The sequence below is a fragment of the Melanotaenia boesemani genome, chromosome 12 (assembly GCF_017639745.1).
Source record: "Melanotaenia boesemani isolate fMelBoe1 chromosome 12, fMelBoe1.pri, whole genome shotgun sequence".
Taxonomy (NCBI): Eukaryota; Metazoa; Chordata; class Actinopteri; order Atheriniformes; family Melanotaeniidae; genus Melanotaenia; species Melanotaenia boesemani.
The window spans coordinates 25,564,609-25,581,994 of NC_055693.1; positions in this window are offsets into that span (position 1 = coordinate 25,564,609).

Here is a 17,386-nt window from a genome sequence, read left to right on the forward strand (position 1 = left end):
ATAGCCAGGTTATAAATAGAATTGAAAATGATGGCCATCTGTGAAATTGTTAATGATACCTGATTCCTGTCAAGAATAAACCTTCCTGTATGAAGGTTACGCCAGCTCAACATGCGTCTCCTCTATTCTTCACTACAGCTTGAAATATCGAGACGACAAACTCTGTTGCTTTCTGACTTTAATGCCAGAAGAGATACACTGTCATGCAGATTTTTTCTTGATACTATTTTAAACCTCAAAAGAGACTGATTTTCATTAAACCCTATCAATTTTAAATTTAGTTTTCAGTAGATAACGTTTCAGATACTCATGTCAAATTCCAACCTCTATTTAAACATAAAGCAGCAGTGAACAAACTTGTTTAAATCCAGGTTAAAAACATTTCTTTTCTCATGTGCCTACGTATGAATTATGCACAGTAACCTTTTCACTCATCTTGTTTTTAATCATTTTAATGTTATTTGTTAGTTTATTGTGATTCTTGCGATTTGTTGCTGCCTTTTACCATTTCTTAATATCTCTAATGCTTTTTTTGTTTTATGTAAAGCACTTTGAATCGTCCTGTACATGAAATATGCTATACAAATAAACTGCCTTGCCTAAAAACAAGTTAAAAGTAACAAAGCTGTACTGAAAAGTGTGTAAACAAATAAAACATATGTTACATAACATGCAAATCTTACACAACACTATGTGAGAAATAACTAAAGGAATGACATAAACCTCCTTAGATTATTGACAGTGTCCGAAATTAACTTTTTGACTCACTGGCCAAGTTGGCCGGTAGATGAATAAATCCACCGGCCAAACACATTTTTCACTTGCCAAATTATTAAATTTTACACACACATACCTCTACGCACATGTTATTTTCTATAATACTATGTTGTGTTGTATCCAAACTGAAAGTGGAAGTCACAGCAACATTAAACAAAGGCAACAAGAAAAAATTTTTTATTTGATAAAGTGTCAATGTCTGAATTCATTAAACTAAAACCTAATCAGACTCCTCCCTCTCTACTCTTCTTATGAAGATAAGGCTGGGGATCCCCTCTCCCATTCAGCCAAACCCCAAAGCCTGGCTTTACCAGAGAGCAGGGAGACTACGTAGGCCACCTTTGCCCTCTCAGAAGGGAATGAGGAAGGTTGCAAGTCAAACAATAAGGAGCACTGAATCAGGGAAGCCCGACACTGACCTGGTTCTCCAGCATACCGTTCAGGGGGCATCCTCCGGGGTTCATGTCCCGGGATTACTGGTGGGAAGGTGGAATGAGGTGATGGACTTGTTCCTGTGGGGTCAGATCTCGTTAAAGTAGCAAGGCTCTTGAAAATATTCTTAACGCCTGCGACTAGTTCACCCAGACCTGCCTCTTGTTGCATGATGGAAGGCTCTACTCGGGCATGCCAATCCGCAGTATCTGACGGGTCCATAATGTGGGCCAGATCTTACTGTCACGGATCAGCAAACTGGACCACAATAGAGTCAGAACTGAGGGTTGGGTGATAAAAGGTTTAATTGTAATGATGATAGTATATCCAGAGGAGCCGAGTCTGGTCTCGCAGTCCGCTAGCCTGAGAGGGTAGGAGAACCAAGGTAAGATAAAGCGTTATCAGGCGGGAATGTGTAGATAATGTTCACGTACCAGCACAGGGGATGGAACCCGGCCGGGAGGTTTTCAGGAACCAAGATGACTGGAATGGGGCTGTGGAAACTGCTAAACCAAAAACAGTTAGTTGGGTCTGATAGTGACAAGAGCTGAGTTATCCACACTGGATAAATCCTCCGGAAAGATCCAGGGAATTTCCCCAGATTATCCAAATGGGAGAGAGACAGGTTCCAAAATCAGTCCAAGGGTCAGAGTACCAGCAGAATCAAACGACAGTCAGAGTTACCAGACAGGGGGCAAGCAGAATCAGGATATCCAGGTCAAAAAACAGGTCAAAGATCAGGAACAGGTTGGCAGGAGTTACCAGACAGGGAGCAGGCAGAATCAGGATATCCAGGTCAAAAAAATAGGTCAAAGATCAGGAACAGGTTGGCAGGCAGAAAATCAGGGCTGGAAACGTGCAGGGATAAACCAATACAATCTGGCAGGGAAGAGTAGTCACAGGCTGGTATTTAAAGTGCATAGTGCAGGTGGAGCGCATCAGCAATCAGCTGTGCTGGAGGGAGAATGCCTTCAGGGACGGCTGGGAAATCCCAGCGCCAGCTATACACCATGACACTGCTGATTTATCCTCCAGTTCACTGTGCTTTCTTTTGGAAAGCTGGCCGGCTCACAACATTTACTCACCATTTGGCGGATAGCCCTCTGAGATTTACTTTCCAAACAAAAATTTTACTCGCATTTGGCGCCTGGCGAGTGTTAATTTCGGACCCTGATTATTAATGTTAATCTCCAGTTATGTTGAAAAAATAGTTAATTTACTGAGGCTCTGTTTACTCAGTGGTGCCCCATCTGCTGATTTGTTTTACGTTTTTAACATGGGACAGTAAAAGTCACTGTGCACTAGAATGTAAATTTTTAATTTCATGTAATACTCGTACCCTTACTATTTCTAAATAGTCATTTAAAGCCCCACTACTGAATGATTTTTAACACTGTGGCACCTCCTAAGGTGAATCCTCCTCGTAGGTAACACGGCTTATGGTAGAATAGATAAAGAATTATGATTTCATATCTTTTAGAAGATATTGTCCAAATAAAAAGTTCTGACCAGTGGTGGCTGTGGTGGTGGCAGTGCAGAGTAGCAGCGGTGACAAACACATTCTTTGGCAGGTGTAGTATGCCAAACAACTGGCTCCAGATACCTTTCTCTGGAAAGCAGACAAAGAAAAGTTCTCAGATTCATTTGACATGAGCCAAACTTGGACTTGCTTGTGATTGCTTGGCTGAGTCTATGCCACATGGATGAACAAACAAACTGGCAAAGAGGAAAAAAAAGAAGACTGCATTTTTAAAGGAGCCCACAGGAAATCAGTCACAAGTGAAAAAGATGAGGAATCAGAAACACTGGCAGTCACCATGCCCACAGGAAAGCAGGAGTTAGGGGAAAAAAAGAAAGACAAAACCGTTAACATTCACCCCACTGTCTTCATGAACTTCTGTTTTTATATTTATTAGTATCCTAACTCTCATTCTTATTTTAAACTTTTTATTATTACTACTTATTATTGCTACTTTAATAAGGCAATTTTCTCACTTATACTTGCACAGTCATAATTCATTGCATGTTATTTGTATAATAGAGCATGTGATAAAAAAAAAAAGCATGTTGAATCTTGAATCAACCATCCACATGAATCAGTCAGTAAAACTAGATAAACATCATTCAGCATTGCTTTGGAAATATCCTATGTTAAAGGACATAATGAAGGAAGCGCTGAAACTCCTTTCCTTAGTATTTTGAGAATTTAAACAGCTGCTCAGATACCATCATGTCATTTCACTCCGTTCCAAAGACAAACTTTTCATCTGGACCCAAAAGTCGGCTCCCAATACATCTTTCAAAAACTGGACTAAGCAAGTATACATCTGGGTATTTGAACTGTACTGCACTCTGGGTGAGAGATCCTGCACAGTTTGCTTAACATACAGAAGTGATGCAAGTACACATTAAATGCATAGAACAATCAGTCAATCCATTTGTATTTTAATGCAGTTAATCCAACAGGATACAAACCTGAGACCAGGCTGTGCCAGTCTGTAAGGTCAATCTGTCTTTCATAATGTTGCTTAGTAACATTTAACAAGCTGTACAGTAACATCAACACACAGAGAAGACTGCATCCAACCATTCTGAGGTAGAAACCTCTAAATCTTCAACAAATTTGATCAACATCAGTTGAAGGATCACCACCACATCTGCACATTTACCAGCATCAATATGTGATTATCACATGCATATTTCTCATGACCTCCTGATAGTAATGCATTTAAATGTCCCTGCAGTCAGTCATATCTCAGTTCAATATTAAAAATGTGAAAATTGCTCTACTCCCCTCAGAGCCTCGTGAGTAGACTGAGAAGAAAGTGAATCAAAGCTCCTCTGGTATAACTTCATGGTCAAAATTTAAAATGTGATGGTGGCAAAACGTGAGCTGAATTGATGACAGATGTGCTCTCTGAGATCCCACATAATTTAAACTGTATCCTCATGCATTACTAACAGACTGTCCAGAGAGTTACTGTAAAGTAGCTGATATAGCACCACACATTCAGCGCCTGCAGACTTTGTGTAGGTGTCTGTCATGCTGCTTTGAATGATGATAAATCTGTGCCAACATGACAAGATTTGCTTTACTTTGGTTATCATCAGCACGTGGGGATCTTCAGGTTTGCTTTAAATGTAAAGCTCTAATGAGCTCTGTCATCTCCACTCTGCATGCTGAAATGCCATGGCCTGGGTTAGGCTTCAGATTATTTTTCAGATTATTTATTTTTTTCTCTGTAAAAAAAAATAAATGTCACATCTAGTCTCTTAAGACTGTGGGCGTGCCTTTAATGTGGAAGTATAACTCTAAATCCTGCCACTAATCCAACTTAATTCCATGGTTTAATCAACACTTTGCAACTGGTTGTTTCCATGCAAATTCTCCCCATTTTATGATAATCTTTTAATGCAGTTTTGCCATCTCATCACTGTAGTCCCTATCTTTTTGTCCCATGTTGACAGAGTGAGTTATAAACTTTTAAATTTGCACATAAATAATTATAGCCTGCACTGAATTTCACATAACCACAATTTAAAGTGTGAGAATATTCTCATATATAAATATATATATATATATATATAATTCTGGATACTTGATAATGTTGAAATTGCAGCTTTTGTCTTTGGAAAAGATAAACGTGCAGCATTGTTGTGTTTTCCATCAGAAGGCACAGTAAGGCTCATCAGAGCAGCAGAGCGGCTCATTCTTCAGGCATCAGCAAGTTCTAGACAATCACACCCCATCAAACTGCTTGAGGTCCTGTACATTGTACAGAAGAGGATCAGGTCAGAGGATGTGTTTTTGCTGGAGGAGCACATCGGCTGCACACAGTATGGCATAGACAGGCACCACCATATGCTGCTGACATTAGTTGTGTCCCTGCTTTTTAAGCTAAGGCAGCACCACATAGCCAAGATGACTCCACTTAGCTTACTGAGAAACAGCATGCACCAGAAGCTCAACAGGCTGTTTTTTTTTTTTTTTTTAATTATTATCATTATTTATTTTCAATTTTGTTTTACAAAAGCATGTACTTTGATGACTGAGGTTTACTTTGATTACTGTGGTGCAGTTTATGTTTGTTTGAAGGGCTCTGTCACCCTGCTATGTCCTGTGTATCTGTCTAGTGAAATCTTAAGTTGGGGCATTTAATTGTATATCAGTGTAACTCAGAGCCTTTTCAGTGTTCAATTCCATTGTTTCACTCACACATCTCTCTGTTTTTATTTCTGTCATTCATGTGTAAATCTCCACAATAGTCTAGTTCTCTGTACAGGGTTGGAGTTTGAACAAGTTGCATTCCTTCATGTAAGTTTGTAAATCTTGCACCTATTTTCTCTCGCAAATAAATGTCCCTTTTATCTCCAAGATATTACAGACATTGAAATGAGGAAAAATGTATTATAAATGTATTATATGTTATAATATAAATATTACTAATATAATAAAATAATCTGAATTATTAGATGTTTAAACTATATATATATGTATATATATATATATATAGATAGATAGATAGAACTTTATCACAGTATGTACACATGGGTCTGTGAGGTGGTGTGTTTTTCCTCCAGCTGTGAAGACTGTGTGCCCTCTACACTATAACTGCACCAATTCTCTGAGCGCTGGAGTACCAAAATAAAATTTCTATCTTTAAAAAAAAGAACAAAAAAAATCAACAACAAAAAAACATCCAAAGAATTTTAGTTTTGATTTCTTAAATCTCCTGATAAATTAAAAAGTAAACTAATGTGTCAGCAATTGTCTCCATGTGTGAATCTGCCAGGCAGTACTGAGACTTTAATGGAACTGAACAATTATCAATACACCTGTGCTATTCTTTTACTCCTTGTGGAGACATGGACTAAAATGTTGATGCCCTTCAGTTACAGACAGAAAAAGCAGCAATGGTAACTGTAATAACCTGAAACTGACAACAGTAATAACAAAAAAATTACAAAAAAAAAAAAAAAAAAAAAAAAGAAAATCAGAAATCATAAAAATCTGAATTATTTGGAAAAAAGCAGAAAACAAAAACTCTTTACAGCGAAACTGGCCTGGACAAAAAATATGGTACCCTTTACTTAACATTTTGTTGCAAAACCTTTTGAGGCAATCACTGTTCTTTCTTTAACAGGGGGCTACCAACATTTTGTCAACATGTCTTTCATAATTTCACGGGCTGTGACATGAATGAATTTACTCATACTTTGTCATACCTTGTTTACTGTCCAATTCACCTGGACCAATGAAAAACTTCTGCTGTGCGTTATCATGCTGACTGTCACCGTTTTGACATTTACCTTTAGTAGACACTTACCACCATGTTAGTTTGTGCTGTTGCTCATAGACACACTGCACCTCTGCCAAGAACACAAGAGCATATTATATATTCACATACATAGTACCAACACCAAAAGTTTTTCCCTCAAAATATGGCTTAATAATAATGTTACTAGTTAGCTACGTTGCTAGAGCGACAGCGCAACTCACCTTCTCAAAACGTCAGTACCAGCTGTAATTTCTTCAACTTTTTAGAGCATTTAAAATGGGCTAGCCTAAATTAACTTCAGTAACACGCTGGAATAATTTGACAGATATAACCCATAACTTACAGAAATATGGTTGTCATTGCAGTGCCTGCAATTTACTGCGGGATTGCGGGAATAGCGCAAAATATAATCAGTTCCCGCAATACCTAGCTCTTATAATGCAGGAAATTCGTGCATACAATTACAATGATGTGATAATGTGCAGTGAACGTTTGCATTGGAGCCATAAAACTAAAAGGAAGAAGAGGACTTCTATTACAGATACAGCATTCTCTTCTCATGAGTTCCCTCTGCTGTCGCCGTGGCAAATGATAAATGGGCTTGTACTTATATAGCACTTTTCCAGTCAGCTTGACCACTCAAAGCGCTTTACACTACCTGTCACATTCACCCATTCACACACACTCATACCCCAATAGAGACTTCGGAAGGCAACGTGGGGTTAAGCGTCTGTAGTAAACCAAATGTTGTCAGCAGATTTCCCACTGGTAAGACGATCCATTCACAGACGGCTGGTTTAAATGTAAATCTAACCTCACATCATCTGAAGGGAAAAACAGAAGAAAAGATCAGCGCTAGTAGCGGTGTTGGTGTCAGTGGTGTCGTAGCGCTGGTGCTGGTAATGTTGCCAAGCACCCCAAATAAAAGTTTCAGGCTTGAACATATTGGTGGTGACATAAACACACACGCACACCCTTCTCTGGACTTTTCTGGACTTGCAGGAGCTGTCTCCTGGTGGTTTGTGCATGTGGCTGCACACATGAACTGGGTTCGCTCATTTAACCGTCAGCCAGGTGATGACCCGGCAAGAAGCGATGACGGAGTTTGTGGAGAGGAATAATAAATTGCACATTTTAGAACTTTCAAATTTGTCTCTTGTGGTGCTATTACGGGGAGAACCCCCCAGCAGAATGTAAGTGAAACCTGGATAATGATAGTCACCTCTTACACATCTGACATTTGCCTGAACTTGGTCAAAATATGCTAAAGCAAAAGAAAGTTTGTATCTCTTCATCTCTTAACAAATATTTGGCTTATCAGGGCTTTTACAGCTGCAGCAGTCACTAGTATTTATCAGTATGTATCAATGGAAACACAAAACCTGGGTGAACTCACTGATGATGCTGTGGTAGAGAGTTTAATACCAAGCACAGCTCCCTTTTCCTTGACAGAATCTCACCTTTGCTGACCATAACATCTCATGTCAAGCTTTGACACTGACAGCAACAACTCACAGTGGAAAAATCGACAAGATTAATTGATTTTTACCTGACTGCAAGACAGCAGGAGCTCACTCTGAAGCTAACTTCTGCAGTTCTGTTAAAAATGATAAAGTAGCCTTATTAACTGAGAGAGTTATTTTCATCAGAAACTGGTTGTGTACAGTGAACAACACAGTGGGATATTTTTGGCGAAAACATGGCATAAAACAGCAACACCTTGATGCATTAGCTTAAACCATGTTTGAATTTATTTAACTCTTATCTTTTAAGTAGTGAATGACCATGGCCAAGTGTAAAAATAAACCCATCTTTTATGCTTCTCCAGAAAAGTGAACACTTACACCTGTGAAAGTAGTGACTTGCCTCTCCAATCTCACTGTCTTTCTACAAAATGAAAAAATAGCATGTCATCAGAGAAGCAACAACAGCTGGCTACAGCGCTGCCCAATACACAACCTCTGCAGTTATGTGTTATTTAAATCAGAAGTAAATGGACCCAAAGCCTAAAAAGGCTTTTTGTGCTTTACACTTGATTCTTTTTGACAGTGTGCAGCCAGCATGGGGAAGGTGTAAAAAAGGACACACCATTGCCATCAATGTCATTTCAGTGGCAAAGGTGAATACTTTTAAAGGCAGAGGACAGCAGAGAAAAAAAAAATATTTCCACCCAGAGAAATTCAGTCAGTAATAAAATGTCAAGTACAGCTTTTGTTTCTCTGGTGATTACTTCAGATTTTCCTCAGCCTAGCCAAGTAGCTGGAATGGAAACCTACTCAAACAACAAGAATTAAATAACACCAAGACTGCTGTGTCATTAAACCTCAGAATAATGTTAGCTCAATGGGTTATCTACATCATTTTAAGTACTTTCCTTAAACTCTGAAACTTCACAACTAAGAACTGGTGGGGACACATAAAAACAGAAATGTGTGCATGCTGTAAATTAATTTTAATCAGGCTTATAAAGTGTTGTGTACACCTTTTTTTTCCTTTTCTTTGTTTGTTGTTTTTTTTAAGTGAGTCAGCTTGATTTTGTTCACTCTGGCATCAACCAAAAATGCTGTTTAAACCAATGGTTATTAGAATGGTAATAAAATTACCCTATGGTTTCACAATTTTTTTTAAATTGTATTTATTTTTTGTATTGTGAAAGCAAGTGTACACTTACAAAAGACAAAACACAAGGCATTACACAAACATATGGAAGAAGGAGAGAAAAAGAGAAAAAGGGTGCAAAAAATTAAAAAGGTGCAGGTATGTCTGGTTAAAAAGGATAACTTTGTGCTGGTATACACACACTGGGCTGGGCAGATCGATCCAAATGTCGATAGTATCAATACCAAGGCTACGTAGTATTGGTATCGATCAATACCAGCGTATTGAGATATAGATTCTGCCCTGCAGGAGGCTTTCGGGCAAAAAAGCCAAAGAATGTAAATGAGAGCCAACGGGAGGGGCGGCAGGTAAGTGACGCTAATGCTGTAGGTGACGTAGTTCCGGGGGAGACGGCAGATTCAAACTAGGCGCCCAAACATTTCTACTTTCATTCGATTGTATTTTGTGCCAACCTAATTAAAATATTCTTTAAAGTAGGACTATAGTGTCTTTAAAAGGTACACTCTGGAGCACAGCGGGGAGGATTTGGCCAGCCTGACAGATTTTATAGATCGTTGTTACGACAGAATCGTCATGGGGAAACCAAACAACACCTCCACCCCCTCCACCTCATCTAAATCCAAGAGACAGCGAAATGAGGATTCACCTGGAGCTATTTCACCACCGGGGAACGACTCAACAGATGTTCTGATCTCCATAGATAAGAAACTCAGTAGTTTTGATGTGCGTTTGAGTCTGGTAGAAATTCTCCACAAAGAGTTCCAGGCGCTACGTGAATCACTAGAATTCAGCCAGAAGCAGGTGAAAGTCTGGCTGCAGAAAATGCCGGTCTCAGAGAGACGGTAAAATCCCTCACCGAGGGCTTGACCCGTCTCTCAGATGAAAATAAGAAGATTAAGGAAACGGTGATCGATCTGCAGGCGCGGAGCATGAGAGAGAACCTGGTATTTGCAGGGATTCCAGAGCAGACGGAGGAGGACCCCGAGACCACGGTGAAAAACTTCATCAAAACCCACCTGAAGCTCCCAGAGGAAACGGTGAAAAACATCTCCTTTCACAGAGTCCATCGGCTCGGCGGGAGGAAACCCGGGTCCAGCAGACCAAGACCCATCGTAGCGAAGTTCGTCAGCTTCAAACAGTAGGAGCAGGTGAAGAACCAGGGCCGCGAACTGAAGGGGACCAACTTCGGAGTAAACGACCAATATCCGAGAGAGATTCTGGACCGACGGAGAGTCCTGTTTCCCATCAGAAGGAAATCTATGGCTAATGGCGCTCGCGCTGTCATCGCGGTGGATAAACTGTTTATTAATGGACAACTGTACCGCGACCCGGACGTCACTCCGTGGCTCTTCTGATCCCAGGTGCTGTATGTCAATCTCTCCAAATGATCACTCTTAACTCGCCATTATAGATCACTGACAGTAGAACACACTGCTCGTCTCACCACAGCCTCTACATCTAGATCGATGTATTTTTTTTTTCTGTTTTGTTTTTATATTTCACACAAATACTTTTCTCACTTTTCACTATCTTTCACGCTTTCACTGTTAATTGTAATCCAGCTCGTAATATCAGCAGCGCACGCAGCCGGTCAAAAACCGTCAGGACGCACAGCCGCACCATACATGATAAATATAAACACTCGCCTTTTATGTATGAGAGAACACGCATTAAGGTAGACTACATATACGGACATTTAACATACGGACAAACGCGCGCAACCAGGCTGCATGCAAACACGCGCGAACACGCAAGAGGGGCGCACAAAGACACACGCGTCAGTAACACGCATGAAGCATTAAACCGTTCACAATAACCATGTTAAAAATCGTCTGTTGGAATGTACATGGAGCCGGTTCCAGGGAGAAGAGGTTGAAGATCTTTAATAAATTACAGGAGCTGCAGGCTGACATTGTCTTACTACAAGAGACTCATTTAACAAACTCAACCATAGAGCTTCTTCAAACAGCTCAGTTTCCTCATGTTTACTCAGCTTGTTACAATTCTAGGCAGAGAGGAGTAGCTACTCTTATTAATAAGAGACTAAATTTTGACATAGATAGCACAGTAGTGGATCCGGAAGGCAGATTTCTGATAACTTTATTATCTATTTGTGATATCAAATTATGTATTACCAATGTATATGGCCCCAATGCAGATGATCCCTCCTTTTTCCACTCCCTGTTTGCTACACTCCAGAATTATTCAGATAACAGAATAGTGCTAGCTGGTGATTTTAATGTAGTCTTGACTGAACAAGATCGCTGCAGCACATCAGCCAGTCATCGAGTCTGGCAGTCGTCAGAAACTATCAAACAGTACATGAAGGATTTTGGTCTTTGCGATGCTTGGCGCTCTCACCATCCTAAACTAAGAGAATACACCTTCTTCTCTTCAGTTCACCACTCCTTCTCTAGAATAGATTATATTTTAAATAGTAACTCACTAATGGACGACATTTCAGAGACTCAGATACATCCAATCAGCATTAGCGATCACGCACCAGTTTCATTCACTCTGAGAAACAAAAATAATAAACCGATTGGTAAAAGCTGGAGATTTAACACCTCTTTATTGAAAGATCCTGAGTTTATTGATTATTTTAAAAAAGAATGGTCAATTTATATAGAAAAAAATGACATGCCTGAAACTTCAGCGTGTCTCCTTTGGGAAGCAGGAAAAGCAGTAATGCGAGGGAAAATAATTTCCTTCTCCTCACATAAGAAGAAGAAGGAAACAGCAAGAGTTTTAGAATTAGAACTCAGGATTAAATCATTGGAGGAGGCTTACCGCATTTCCCCCGAAGAGCACACAATGAATAATATAAGGAAAACTAAATTGCAGCTTAAAGAAATTATAGATAAAAAAAACACAGTTTTTAGTGCAAAGACTTCGCTTGGAGAACTTTGAGCACAGTAACAAATCTGGAAAGTTTTTAGCAAATCAACTAAAAACAAACAAGGAGAAAACAACAATCTCCTCTGTTAAAGATCAAGACGGAAACATCAGCCATGACTCAGACAAGATAAATGACACGTTTAGAAGCTTCTATAAAACATTATATGAATCACAGATTAATCCAACAGATGAACATATTGAACAATTTTTAAACAACATTAATCTACCAAAACTAAAAAATGAAAATAAAATAAATTTAGATGCACCTATTACTGTAGATGAACTCCACAAAGCTCTCCAACATATGCCCAACAATAAAGCCCCGGGTCCAGATGGTTACTCAGCAGAATTTTACAAGGAATTCTGGACAACGCTAGCTCCTACATTTTATAATATGTTGTTAGAAATACAGGAAAAACAAAAAATACCGCAAAATATGAACTTAGCTAATATAACACTATTGCTAAAACCAGGCAAAGACCCCACACTTCCATCCAGTTACCGTCCCATATCTTTAATAAATGTAGACCTGAAAATAATTAGTAAAGCTCTTGCCAGAAGGATAGAAAAAATAACCCCTCTTATAATACATCCGGACCAGACAGGTTTTATAAAAGGTCGACATTCATCTACTAACACACGTAGACTAATTAACCTCATTGATTACTCTACTTTACATAATCTAGAATCCACAATCATTTCTCTAGATGCAGAAAAAGCCTTCGACAGGGTAAACTGGAAGTTTCTATTTGCAACACTAGACAAATTTGGGTTTGGACCTTCTTTCATAGAGTGGATTAAAATATTATATAATAACCCAAATGCATGTGTGAAAACCAACGATCAAACTTCTCCAAGCTTCCGCTTACAGAGAGGCACCAGACAGGGCTGCCCACTCTCCCCCTCACTTTTTGCCATTTTCATAGAGCCGTTAGCAGCTGCTATTAGACAAAATACAGAAATTAAAGGAATCCAGGGCAAAAATATAGAACATAAAATAAGTCTTTATGCAGATGATGTATTACTCTTCCTTCAGAACTCACAAACATCACTCTCTGAGACAATCACAGTTATTAATAAGTTCTCATCAATATCTGATTATTCTATTAACTGGTCTAAGACTACAGCCATGTCCATCAACTGTGACCTACAAAACATCCCTAATATCAAAATACAGACAGGAAACATTAGATATTTAGGTATAAATATTTCCCCCAGATTATCAGATTTAACAAAATTAAACTATGTTCAGCTACTAAAAACAATAGAAGATGATCTCTTACGGTGGAGGCGCTTACCCATCTCACTAATGGGGAGAGTTGCCACCATTAAGATGATGATTCTACCTAAAGTTAATTATTTATTTTCAATGATACCCACTAAACCCTCCACCAGTTGGTTTAAATCTCTGGACTCTTTCATATCCAAGTTTCTTTGGAAAAACAAGCCGTCACGTATCAGCCTTAAAACCTTACAGCAGACTAAAGATAGAGGAGGACTGGACCTACCAAACTTTAATCACTACTTTATAGCTAACAGGCTGCAGTACATCTCCAAGTGGCTCAAACCCAGTTATCTGGATGAGCCGTGGCTAGATGTGGAGCAGGCTTTGTGTGAGGACTTAGTCATCTCTGACCTGCCGTTCATCAGCTCAACCATTAAACCATATAAGTGCTTTAAAAGCCTTAACATCCGTTTTTCCTTAATGGCTTGGTGGGAATTCTGTAAGATAACCAGATCTTCCCTCTTTCCATGTAGACTTACACCCATCTGGAACAACCCTGACATCCTGCAGAACAAAAAGATGATAAACTTCACTCAATGGAAGACTAAAGGAATACAACAGTTAGGACAGATAATAGAAAATGGAAACTTTGTATCTTTCAACACAATTGTCTCACAGTATGGAATCAACAGCAATAAATTCTTAGAGTACCACCAACTAAAATCAATTATATGTAAGAAGTATACCCCTGTACAGTTAGACTTGCAGCTTCCTGTCAGAATAGCAGAATTCCTGAATCATAATACTCCAAAATTATTATCAAAAATATATAGATTACTTGCAAAGCTAGAAGACAGGATATCTCTCCCAACTTCAAAATGGGAAGATGATTTATCTAATAACTTTGATCAGAAAAGATGGTCACAAATATGTTTAAACACGTTTAAAATGACTCAGAATTCAAATATACAACTAATACAATTCAAAATTCTCCATAGAACTCATTATACAGGACACAGGATGTTCAGGATGGGCCTTTCACCATCAGATATCTGCCCACACTGCTCTGGGAACACTTCTGATAGCTACATCCATGCGCTGTGGTCCTGCACACCTGTCCAAAGGTTCTGGATTAAGGTGTGTGAAGATCTCTCAAAATGGTTTAAAACTAGTTTTCCTGCAAACCCCACACTTTGCCTACTGGGCGACCTGGGTGACACCAACATAGGAATACACTCCATAAACTTGGTCCTCGCAGTCTTATGCATCGCAAAGAAAACTATTCTTGTGAACTGGAAAGATAAGAACAATTTGTCTATCCAGCAGTTTAGAAATCTCCTGTTAGATCACATCAGCATTGAGACAATGTCTGCCTCCTCCAGGAACCAGTCAATTGACTTTCATTCCCTCTGGTCCCCTGTGACTGGCTACATCACTTAATGTAGGTGGAGGATTGCGGCTTCGCTGGGATAGGGGCGGATGTGGGTGGGGGGTCCCTGGTGACTTCAGGTCTCCGGTTGTCTCCTGGGTGGGGATCTAGGCTGCTCCGCTGCTGGGTCGGCTGGGGGTTCCGGTCTGGGCGGGCGGCATTGGGTGGGCCCCGGGGTGGGGCTGCCTCGTGGCGGTGGGGGGTGGCTGCCGGGGTGCCTGGGTCGGTGTCCGTCGGCCCCTGGCCGGGTGGCCGGTCGGGCCCGGGGTGGGTCGGGTGGGGGCCCCGGGCTCTGGGGCGTCGGGTCTCCCCCCGCTCCTGGGGGTGGGGGGTCTGCTGCTGCTGAGGGGGGCTGGGCCCGTCCGGATGTGCCGTGCCGGGGGTTGGTCCGTGCCCTGGTGCTTGGTCGCAGCCCCGGAACCTGGGTGGGGGTGTGTTTGTGTGTGGGTGTGTGTGTGTGTGTGTGTGTGTCTGTGGGTATGCTGGTGTGTGGGTGGGTGTAGAGGGACGTGTGTGCTGTATGTGTGTGTGGGTGTGTATGAAGGTCTGGGTGTGTGCGTGTATGTGTGTGTGTGAGTAGTGTGCGGGTGTGTGTGTGGAGGTCTATGTGGGATGTGGGTGTGTGTGAAGGTATGTATATATGAGTGTGTGCACGTGGAGGTCGAGGTGTGTGTGGAGGAGTGAAGGAGTGGGTGGAGGCGTGAGTATGTATGGAAGTGCTTGTGTGTATATGCAGGTATGTATGTGAGTGTGTGTGTAGTGGTGTATGTGTATGGAGGGGTATGAGAGTGTGTGTGTATGTGGGCACCGGTGTGTGTGTTTATAGGTATGTGCGTGACGTGTGTGTGTGGAGGTATGTGCACGTATTGAGGTGTTGGTATATAGAGGTGTGTGAGAGTGTGTGTGAGTGGCTGGGGAGAAAAAAAAAAAAAAAAAAAAAAAAAAAAAAGTGTGCGTTTGCAGGGGGTTAGGACGTGTCCTCTGGGGGGCGCCCTGGCTGGGTGTTGGGGGCGGGGGCCTGGGGTTCCCTTCCTTCGCCTCGCCCCCCTCCCACTCAGAAAGAGGAAAGTGGCCCCTTGGGCTGGTGGCTGGCCCCTGGGGGGGTTCGGGGCGTGCCTGGGTTGGGGTGCCTGCTCTGGGCCTGTGACGCCCTTCGGGGCCGGCGGGGGACGGGGGCGCCCTAAGCCACTGGCGGGTCGTCTTCCAGGGGGGAGGCTTACCCCCCTCTGGACCTACATCTCCTGACCCCTCCCCTCCCCACTCTTCACTACATACACAGGTAGGGCCGTGGGGGGTGTGCTTGTTGCGCTGGGCGGGGCAGGGGGGTCATCATAGTGGCCCCGTTGCTTCGCCGAGCGGCAGCATGCCTCCCAGCTTTTAATTCCACTTAGTCACTGAGCACAAATAACATTTGCAACATACAAACACGTTTTGGGGGGTGGAACATGCGAGGTCAGGTGGGTGGGACTGCTCAGGTGGCCCCACCCCCTCCTCAATGCAGTTACTGCCCCCCAATTTTAACCCTCTTTTTTTTTAATTGCAAACAGCACATAATATATTCCCTCACTAGTGGGGGAGGGAGGGGGGATGGGGTCTTCAAGCGCCCCTGTCTCCATGGATGGCCCGGGGGCGGGGCGGGCCGGGTGGCCTGTCGCGTTGGCCCGGGGCGTGGGCGGGCTGTCCCGGGGGGTTTGGCTGCTGGCCCTGGGGGGAAGGTGCTGTTTTGGGGGTGGGGAGTGGGGGACTGGGGCGGGGTGGGGGGGGTGGGGGCCTGGCTCGTGTCTCCTCGCCTCCTGGCTGGGGCTGTCCCCCCGCGGCGTGGGGTGGCGGGAGGATGGTGGTGGGGGGATGGTGTTTGTGTGTGTGTGTGTGTATGTGGGGGGGGGGGGGTGGTGTATGGGTGGGAGAGTGGTGTGTGTGTGGGGGGATGGGTGGTGGAGGGATGGTGTGTGTGTGTGGGAGGGTGGGGTGTGTGGAGGTGGATGTGTGGTGTGTGGGAGGGGGGGTGGTGTGGGTGTGGGAGGATGAATGGTGGAGGGATGATGTATGTGGGGGAGGATGGGGTATGTGTGGGAGAATGTATGGTGCAGGGATGGGGAGTGTGTGGGAGGATGGATGGTGGAAGAATGGTGTGTGTGCAGGAGGATGGATGGCATATGGGAGGGAGGATGGTGTGTGTGTGGGGGAGTGGTGTATGTTTGGGAGAGTGGGTGATGGAGGGGTGGTGTGTGTGTGTGTGGGAGGATGGGGTACGTGAAGGTGGATGTTTGGTGTAGGAGAGGGAGGACGGTGTATGTGTAGGAGAATGATGTATGTGTGGGAGGATGGGTAGTGGAAGGATGGTGTGTGTGTGTGTGTGTGTGTGGGAGGTGTGAAGGTGGAGGATGGTGTATGTGTGGGAGGATGAGTGGTGGAGGGATGATGTGTGTGTGGGAGGATGGGGTAGGTGTGGGAGAGTGTATGGTGGAAGGATGGTGAGTGTGTGGGAGGATGGATGGTGGAAGGATGGTGTGTGTGTGGAAGGATGGATGGTGGAAGGATGGTGTGTGTGTGTGGGAGGACAGAGTATGTGAGGGTTGGATGGTGTATGTGTGGGAGGATGAATGGAGGAGTGGAAGGAGAGTGTGTGTGTTTGTGTGTGTTGGTCTGGGGGGGGGGGGCAGGACTGGTTCTCGGGGTGTGTGGCTGGGCGCTGGGGTGTGGGGCTGGCCTCTGGCGGTGGCCGTC